Source organism: Stomoxys calcitrans, chromosome 5 (assembly GCF_963082655.1).
Source record: "Stomoxys calcitrans chromosome 5, idStoCalc2.1, whole genome shotgun sequence".
Taxonomy (NCBI): domain Eukaryota; kingdom Metazoa; phylum Arthropoda; class Insecta; order Diptera; family Muscidae; genus Stomoxys; species Stomoxys calcitrans.
The window spans coordinates 66650797-66661249 of record NC_081556.1 but is presented as its reverse complement, the minus strand read 5'-3'; the positions used below and the strand labels follow the sequence as shown (position 1 = coordinate 66661249).

The 10453-nt window shown below is 43.1% G+C and overlaps 1 long non-coding RNA gene across 1 annotated transcript; it reads right to left on the bottom strand.

Annotated features, from left to right (window-relative positions):
- Positions 1-283: 283 nt before the first annotated feature.
- On the bottom strand, positions 284-8323 carry LOC106093186 (uncharacterized). Its single transcript, XR_001222310.2, has 3 exons — positions 7934-8323; positions 577-772; positions 284-517 (listed from the first exon to the last, which is right to left on the bottom strand). It is a non-coding gene; the product is annotated as an uncharacterized LOC106093186 (long non-coding RNA).
- Positions 8324-10453: the final 2130 nt, after the last annotated feature.

Below are 10453 nucleotides of genomic sequence, written 5' to 3'. Positions count from 1 at the left end.
GTTCAAAAGTTTTTATGACATGAAGTGGTTTTGACTTACCGTATAGACTAATTGCATGGCGTATTTTTTCAGCATCATCACATATGTCACTCAAAATGTTTTCGTACTCGGGATACTGTTTGTTCTTTTCAAAATCTTCGAATTGCGTTATCCATTTCTGATTTATTTTGTCGTTATTGATATTCAAAAAATTGTGCGGTATATTCGTCTAAATCGTGCTTTCAAATGGCCAAAGGCGTTTTCTACAACTCTCCTATTTTTAGGTAATACATAATTAAAAGCTTTTCTTTTTTCATCATTGTTGGCATGAAAAGGGTATGGTTTCACTAAGTTTGGACCAAATTTAAAGGCACTATCGCCTGCGATGGAAAATGTAACTTAATATCCGCTAATATCTTTGGAGTGAGAACGTAAAACCTCCGAATTTAAAATTTGTTGCTTCAGCTTCGAATTTTCGAATATCTGGGAATCATTACAGTTTTCTGGATGTCCGACGTTTACATATAGAAAACGGCATCTGAAATTAGGCCTCGTATAACGAATATATTAAATTTTGGTATATTTGGTAATTCTTACTTATAATCAACCATAGCAAAAAGAATGACTGTGTATCAGATCTCCTGACAAAATTCAATTCACTATTTTACACACCGCTGATTTTGATACACGGAATAAATTTGCAATTGTGTGATATTCCGAATCAAGGCTACATAGCCCCGCAACCGTTTCCATACTTTGAACAAAACGAATTTTCTTCATATTTTTTGGTTTTCTAGAATAGAAGTTAACATTTGACTTAAAATTTTATTTGTTTACCAATTATTCGTCCAATAATTTTTTTCCAAATCAGCTGGCACCTACAGTTTGAAAATTCGATTTGCAAACCTCCATAAATGAAGTGGAAACGGACTTTGGAGATTTGTGCAAAGCTAGAGACTTTCGCTTTAATGGAAACATGGTATTAGCACCACACCACCTCACGCATTCCGTGATCGCCCAGATCTCCAACTACAGTACCATATTATGGTCAGACAGTCTAAAACAGATCTCAGTCCCAGGGCTCTCAATGTAGACCCCGGGCCCACTCTGTCCTCAAGCTTAAATCCATCCGTGTAACGTGATCTTCCAGGTGGCAATATTAGGGTTTCGTCAATCCAAGATTGTGCCGATGGCAGCAGTGCCTCGCACTCGGTTAATCTCAGGTATCCGATCGGAAACCTATTCCCTTCCTTCCAGGTTTGCTGTAGTCGCCTCGATTATACCGCTATGGTATGAGCTGCTCCCATCCTCAATCCATTCTCCCATCGCCTTAAGTCTCACAGCCGCAGTGTCAATGGGTCGCCCCAGTGGGCGTGGTCCTCATCGCACCACCTATGCCAAGACAACATGTTCTCTGAACCTGTTGTATGGTCCTTATGTTGCACTTTTTCTCCATAGTAGTTTACCAAACTACTGAGGCGTAGGTAAGTATTGGTCTAATCACGCTCCTATAGAGCCAGTGGACTCTCCTAGGATTCAGGCCCCATTTCGAGCCTACGGCACGTCTACAAAGTGCCCAACATCTGTGAGCCATCTCAGTGCGCTCCTGAATGTGACACTTCCAATTCAGTTTCCTGTCCAAGATCACACCTAAGTATTTGACCTTGTCAGATATCGAAATCGTCTTCTTCGTGAACCACCTTCGTCTTCTTCGTGAACAGGCATATTTCAGTCTTCTTTGGGTTAACATTGAGACCTTTGGGTCTAGCCCAGCCAGATGCAAGACCCTTTCTGGATCAGTGTGTCGGCCCACACATTGTTTAGAGCCCCTCGATGTCAATACATACCGCCAGTGTGTACGTTTTGGCATCGACGGATTCTTCTATTTAATGGGCAGCCTCCACTGACCTTCTCTTAACATAGGCTTGCTTTTTGTATATTTGAGCAGTTCGCTGGAAGTCCTACTCTTTATCATGGTGTCCACAATATAAACCATCATTATTTCAAGATTCCGATGTCTCCATGAGTCCCGTCGTATCTTGTGGAAAATGCGTTTTCATTAAAAGCCTTAACAAGTCCTCCGTTGTCTCTGTTTCACACCCATGTCGTCTACTAAAGTTTCAGTTTGCACATGGGTTTTTGAGAGAAACTTTTTTTTATCTTGGCGGCGTCATTAACGCTATCGACCTGTTCGCAGAAATGCTTTAGGAGGCACGTTTTGCCGCTCTGGTAATCTTATTGTCTTCCTTGAGCCGCGTGTAATATACATCCCAATAAACATCTGCTTTGTTAAAAAGTCTGCGGACCTCTCCCAATATTGCGAATCTCCCCGGTCATCCAGGGTTTTTCTTGGGCTAGCGGTAGCGGTGTTACCAATATTAAGTGTTACAAGTTCGTTAGTATTTAAGAACTCTGCGAGGGCTGGGTCCGCTTATTAGTGTTGGTACTACCCCACGAAATGTGAGAATTCGCATCGGACCCTATTAGTACCTCGTTTCCTGTCTGTTTTGCTTTCCTCACCAACCGTTGCAGCTCCGACGTGGGTGGCGGTGTCGGAGAGTCGAAAGGCAGATAAAATGATGCCTGATGATGCTCCAACGTTCCCGTGTCGCATCACTTTTGCATCTGACAACTATGGGCAAAATATGTAATTGAAATTTTTATTTCAAATAACGCAGGTCCTCAGCGGAGTACCAGTGTTAGCATAGAATAATTGGTGTTAATATGGTTCTGTCCAGAAATTTTTTCCGGGTCGTCCATGGCTCCTGAATTAAGGCAATATGAATCTTGCCCTTGCTGATTTTCTTTCTCCATGAGAGCGTGTGTAGCAGTCTCGCTCCGGTGGAGGTTTATCTGGATTACCTCAATCATTGGTCCTCCAGTAAATGGGCATCTTGGGAGCAGGTGATGATCTCATCGTCTACTCCCTGTTCTTTAGACTGCATTGACTTTCCTTCACTGTGTTAGGTTCTTTGCCTATCCTAATCTTCCGAATCTTTATAAAGTCGGTAATGGTTTCATCGTCGGGTCCCTTTTCATTAGGCTGTATTGAGTTTCCATTCCCTGTACTGCCTGATGTTTCAGTACTAGGATCTTTGCTTATCTTAGTCTTCCAAATCTTAAGTAAATGGAATTCGTTTGAGTAAGTGATGGTACAACCGTCGGCTACCTGTTCGTTAGGCTGCATTGAGACTCCTGTCGCTGCTCTGCCTTATGTTTTTATATTAGGATCTTTAGTTCTTCTAGTCTTTCGCTATGATGAGTCTATCCCCACTGCACTGCCTGATATTTTAGTATTAGGATCTTTGCTTTTCCTAGCCTTTCCAATATTGAGAGAGGCGGTGATTGTGTCGTCGTCTGCCCCCTTTCGTTGGGCGGTATTGAGTCACCTGCCACTGCACGCCATGATGTCTCAATATGGGGGGTTTTGCCTATCCTAGTATTTCCAATCTTTTAAAAGACAGCCTTGTTTCCGTAGTGCGCCATGCCTTTAGTCTTAGCTAAACTCGTCACGGATAATTGATCAATCCCACTCACAAGGAGAATTCCTCCCTGTGGAGGACCTCCCACTTCCTTACGACCAAAACTTGGTTTTGCTTGCCCAAGAATCCCAAAATGCGTTTCGTCGCAAATTTACTGCCCCGTCCCTTGATGAAGACCGTCGCATTTGTGAGCGTGGATACCTCTGACGAGCTGTTTGACAGTATCAATACATTCCGCCGACGCAAACAGCAGCGTAAAGATCTCCCTTCTATACTCGCAGCTCATCGATAGTATGGGTGGACCCTCTACAGATTTCCACACATGTTCGAAATTCCGATCCAGATCCTCAACTTGAGACCGATGATCTGGTGGGATCCTACCGGATGCACTGCCGATATTTTTACTTGTTGAAAAGAGATTTTGAACTTACTTGCGTTGTTTAAAAATGTATTGATGTTGGCAGAGTTCCATAGACGGACTGCATTAGAAAAGAAATGTCATTCGGACACTAGCAGATTGTGTCGCTTTGGGACGATCAACATCCTTCTTGAGGTTCGGCCAAAATCCAATTTATTGTAGAGATACTCTTGTGTTTTTTTGTAAATAATTTTAAGGAGCATCATAAGAGCCCTGATGTTTAAAAGGTTGTTAAAATCAACCGTTTGCAATTTTTTTTGAAAACTGCGAACAGCTTTCATGTTTTCTCAGGCCGTAGACATATCTTATGATGTCACTATAAGCTGTTTGTTGTTGTTGTTGTAGCAGTTTATTGTGTACTATCTTTCGTCTGCTTGATTCTGTTGAGTGTCAAGACCCAGGAACTCCGCGACTAAGATGGGGTGCGTCCACAGGGATCTGGGTCTGAGTCGAGTGGGTCTGGCCGGGCAGTTAAACAGGTGACGTGTATCGTGCGGTCCCTGGTTACAGTCGGGACATACATCTTGCACGTCGGCATCAATCCTAGCTCTGTGGGAATTGAGGCGGCTGCATCTGCCGGAACGTAATTGAGCCAGAATCACTCTGGTTTGCCGGGGGAGGTCGATTTCTTCGGGAGCAATGGGTGGCGGTCGTTCTCCAAGGACTACATTCACCTGGTTGTTGTTGTTGTTGTAGCAGTTTATTGTGTACTATCTTTCGTCTGCTTGATTCTGTTGAGTGTCAAGACCCAGGAACTCCGCGACTAAGATGGGATGCGTCCACAGGGATCTGGGTCTGAGTCGAGTGGGTCTGGCCGGGCAGTTAAACAGGTGACGTGTATCGTGCGGTCCCTGGTTACAATCGGGACATACATCTTGCACGTCGGCATCAATCCTAGCTCTGTGGGAATTGAGGCGGCTGCATCTGCCGGAACGTAATTGAGCCGGAAGCACTCTGGTTTGGGGGAGGTCGATTTCTTCGGGTGCAATGGGTGGTGGTCGTTCTCCAAGGACTACATTCACCCGGTAGCCAATTAACGCGTCTGCTACCGTGTCTGCATGAATGTTGTTCAGACCCGCTTGATAAGCCGCTTGATCTAGAGGTTCTCTCTTGTAGCGCTGGACCTCACGCTCTAGATCGTGTAGATCTACCTTAAGGCTTCTGGGCGGTGGGTATCTATCCACAAGATGATGATTTAGATGATTTCTGCGATAACAGCCCAAAAGGTATTGCTTAGACAGCATGTAGTTATGTCTTCGCACTGGTAGGATCTTTGTCTCCTGATGGAGGTGGTCCACATGAGAACTAAGGAGACAGCCCGTCGCAGTTCGGAGGGCGGCATTCTGACAGATCTGAATATTATTCCACTGCGTGTCACAAAGTTGACGTGACCACACTGGCGCTGCATAACTTACCACAGACCGGCCAATTGCTTTGTACGTGGTCAACAAGGTTTCTTTGTCTGCACCCCAAGTGCTGCCAGCGAGTGACTTGAGGACCTTGTGTCTACTTTTGACTTTATTGCAGATTGCTGTGGCATGTGGGGAGAAAGTGTAGGAGCTGTCAAATGTGACGCCAAGTATTTTGGGACACTTGATGGTCGGAATCATTTCTCCATCGACCATCACAGTCAGCTCAGAATTCACCTCACGCGTATTTGTAGTGAACAGTGTGGCTGAAGATTTGGTGGCGGATATCTTGAGATTTCTCGCAGCGAAATATGAGGCAAGCTCGTTGAGGTAGATGTTCAACCTATCGCAGATGTCATCAATGGGTGGGGGGCCTGATACCATGATCGTACAGTCGTCCGCATATGATACGATCTCTATGCCGTCTGGAGAAGGTGGGATGGAGGATAGGTAGAGGTTAAACAGAGCCGGAGATATCACCCCACCTTGGGGAACTCCCTGTTTCACTCTACGGTGTTTTGACTTCTTATCCCTAAATTCCACAAATGACTGGCGACCACACAGATAATTCGCGACCCAACGTTTCAGGCCTGACTGGAGGGACGTGTTGGCGATGTCCTCAAATAATTTGGCATGGCTGACCGTGTCGAATGCCTTCGATAGGTCCAGTGCCACGAGGACCGTCCTATCACATGGCCTGGGTTGATTGAAGCCACGGCAAATGTGTGTGGTGATGGCATGCGAAGCTGTTGTTGTGCTGTGCAGTCTCCGAAATCCGTGTTGATGCTCGGCGAATGGAAATTCTCCTACGAGGCTCGGGAGGAGTAATGCCTCAAGCGTCTTAGCCACTGGTGAGAGAAGGGAGGTCGGTCTGTACGACTCCCCCAAACTCGGGTCTTTACCAGGCTTCAGTAGCGGGATCACTCTGCCCATTTTCCAGACATCGGGAACTATAAGAGTGTTCAATGACAGGTTAAGGACAGTGGTAAGGTACTCAACTCCAGGTAAATCCAGATTCTTCAGCATCAATGTAGAGATTCCGTCGGGGCCCAACGCCTTGGAAGATTTGGCGCCACGGATGACATTCGTAACTTCGCCCACGGTAAATTGTGATGACTGTTCATCGGCTCGGAGACCACGAATACGGCGAATGGCTCTCCTCCTTGCCCTGTCTCTCTCGGGATGCACAATAAATTGACGGTTGAACAACCTGGCGCATATCTTCGGATCAGTCACGGTTATCTCGCTAAAAGTGACTGAGGTCCTGTCGTCCCGTCTACCGGGGTTCGAGAGAGACTTAACAGTGGCCCACAATTTGCCTGCACCGGTGCCTAAGTTACATTGCTCCAAGTGTTCCAGCCACAAATTCCGCTTATGTTCGTTGACTACCCTGTTTATTTCCAGATTCAGCTCGCTGTCTCGGAATTTCCTCTCGGCCACAAGCACATCAGAGGGCGGTGGCAGTTCATTGAAGCGGCGATTGGTATACTCTCTGAAGCTGTTTGTATTCTGTGCTTGCCTTTTTAGTCACATTTTCCGAACAATTCAGAACCATACATCAGTGTTGGCTAGTAAGTAAGATTTTGCCAGAAGAGTTCGGATATGTTGCGGGCTTTGTAGTTGAGTTTGGTATAGGTCCTAAGCATTCCAAATACTTTTCCTGTCGTAGCGATGACGTGATCCTTCCATAGTAAAGTGCTATTTATTATTGTACCTAAATGTTTAGCTTTGTAAACTTGCTCGATTTGCTGGACTCCGATGAGAACTGGAAACTCACAAGATATGCTTTGCCTTCTGTCAGTTACAAGCATGAATTTAGATTTATTTGCGTTTATTAGAAGATTGTTTGCAGTGGCCCATGTGTGTATTATGCAGAGATCTCTGTTTAGCTTTAATATACCACTGATAGTGATGATTTGTGGCAATGAAGGTATATTTGAATATCATCTGCATATATATGGATATTTGAAAACTCCAATTGATGTGGTAAATCGTTTATGTACATGGAGAACAAGAGCGTGCCCAAGATAGAACCTTGAGGTACCCCTCTATTCATTGCTGAGGGCGCTGACCTGGTAGTGCCAATTATAACTGATTGAGTTCTACCTCGTAGGTAGTTCGATATTAGTGCGATAGCTGTGTTGGAAAAATTGGAATAATTTTTTTTTTAATTTTAGGCAGAGAATACCGTGGTCAACACTATCGAAGGCTTTGAATGGTCTAGTAATACCAACAGGCTGCAAGTCCGTCATCAATGCCAGATACATGACATCTAACAAAGCTGTAACACAACTATGATTTGCTCTAAAGCCTGACTGCTTGTCATCCCACATGTTGAAAAATTATACTGCCAGATATTTTGCAATGTTTGACACATCTTTTTAAAAACATATTAATATCAAACATATTGTTCCGAGAGAACGCATTGCGGAACAATGCGCTCAAAACCCTCGGAAAAAATGGCAAGATAGAAATTGGGCGATAATCGTTTCCAGTTTTAGACTTAGGGATAGGCACTATCTTCGTATGTTTCCATTCCGCAGGATACTGGCTTGAAGTTAATATGTTTTTAAAAAGATGATCTGGCAGTATAATTTTTCAAAATGTGGGATGAATTGAGTCCAAACCAACCGCATAAGACTTACAGATAAGAAACATTCAACGACATCCTGTGTTGTCACGCAGAAAAATTCGAATTTGAAGATTGGGGAAAAGGAGGTACTGCTGCTGAGGATGCAATATTTGGGGAAGCATTGACAAATAATTGATTAAGGCCATCCGGATTCTCATCAGTGCATGTACGCTGGATTTGCCTATTCTCGTATCGTATTCCATTTCCTTCTGGTATTGGCAGCATTTTGAAAATTAGCTTCATAATAATTTGCTTTGGGCCTTTGTATCATTCTATTAACATCTGTTCTTCTCAACCAAAATTCATCATGAAGCTGCTCCGTTTAGAATTTGTTCCACCTTTTATGAGCCACATCTCTTTTACCAATCATCTCTTTTATGCTACGATTAAACCATTCTTTATGGTTTTGACATTTTCGAAAAATTTGTTGGGGGACTGAAGAGTTTAGAAGGGGCAGAACATTTTCATTTTTAAAAGTGAGTTGTTCATCAACAGTAATGAAATGAAACATTTGATTCCAGTCTATGTTGAGAAATTCTGATATGAGTGCAGAATACCCAGGTTCTGCTAAGGACGGTGGGTATCGTGCGACAAAAATATTAAGTCATGTTTGGAGAAACAACAACTTAGCTGATCATATAGCAAGACATTGTTAATGATATTGACTATAAAAATGTCAAGGTATTTCTACTTGAGGTATAATGGGTAGGTATGGAATTGTTCACGTTGTATAAACCAATAGAGTTAAGTGCATCTGTGAGCTCAGATTCCTTTATAATGTTCAATTTAAAGTCACCTCCAACTATCACATCATCATATAGCTTAGAAACTTCCATCAGCTCATGTATGGGGTTATCAAATTTAATATGCCGGTTTGGTGTATAAACACATCCAACGAGAAATTTCCGATTATTTATCCTTGATTCTAGAAATATTGTCTCAATTTTCTCTGATTTCTCCGATTTTCCGATAATCATACAATTCATTTTATTTTTAGCATATATAGCTACACCATTGTAGCCTTCGACCTTTATCACATTGTCGGTAATTGATTCTGTGAACCAAGTTTCAGACATGCATATTATATCCACATTGGACTGTTCGAAGATGTATCTAAATTCATCTATTTCGTTTTTCAAACTTTGGGCATTGATATAACAGATGTCAAGGCCACCATTATTGGCCAAGATTATTGTAGTAAAACAAAATTTAATTATTCGCATTAGTTGCTGGTTTAAAAGGCACAGTCCTCCATGAAGACTGAGGGGCCGTGCGCGCTTCCTTCGTTCCTGTTCCGACTTTGCCTACCACCGCAGGAAACTGTTTGGAGTCTCCATTGCGGGCTGGCTGGTCTGGTTTTCCCAGAGTACTTGAAAGCGGGAAGCCCTTTCTCTTCTTCAGCATTTTAGCTGTGTTATGCTCTTTGGGAAATCTGATTCTTTTTCCAGCTTCTGTAGAAGTGCTTGGAATGTCAGTTCTATCCCTTCCAGTATCGTACACTTTTGCCCATTTGCGATGCCGATACATACCCCTCTGTCTCTTTCGGCGAGCACCGGATCGCTTTCTTGGTCTGCTTGTGAGCTTAGCAAAGCCATCGCTCACCTCTGCCGGTATAGCTGCCCTCACCTCTCGAGCCGAGTCGGAAACACCACCTTCACTTATAGGCTGGGGACGAACTGTGCATCCCTCTGGTTTATCCGTCTCTTCCTCATTAGTTAGTCTGGCGACTAGTTTTGCGCTTGAAGCATTACTCTCGACTACAGGTGCCAAGGCACACACACCCATAGGAGGGGAGAACAACACGCAACGGTCTGACGCCATCACCGTTGCTTTTGGGTCTTTGAATCCATTTCTAGCCTACTCCAAAAAGGCTTTAAAATTGTTCGTAATAGGTAGTACCTATTCCGAGATACGGATATTTTTTTTCTCTTTGAGGAGCGAAATAAAAACACATCCGCTCCACTCAACGGCCTTCTAGGGCCCTGATATTTTGCACATAATTTGGTTAACACCTCAACCGTAAATAATTTCGTAAATATATCTTTACGTGTTCAAAGATTGCCTACTTATTTCCACGAAGTTTTCTCCCATCCCACAGTGTTGCTTCTTCATACATTCATTAGACACAAATAGTTAGGGTTAACATAAAGCTCTTAAATTTCGGACAAGTGTAAATTTGAGTGTAATATAGAAAACAGTGAAGTATGGCCCAAATCAGTCTATACCCTGATATAGCTCCCATATAAACCGATGTCCCATTTGACTTCTAAAGTTCCGATTTAGTGAAATTTATTTATTTTATTTTTTTTTATTTATTTATTTCATGCAATGCAATGCGGAGCCATCAGGCCTATAAATAATCACACTATGCATAAGACGTACTTTTTCTAACATAAGTTAAAAAACTACTCAAAATTTTGCATAATGATCTATACCGTGGATTGTGTTTTTCGTTTCACTGATTTCCGGCGTGAAATTTTCCGGAGAACATTTTTGCAGAATATTTTGATACGCTAGAACCCATTTTAAAGGA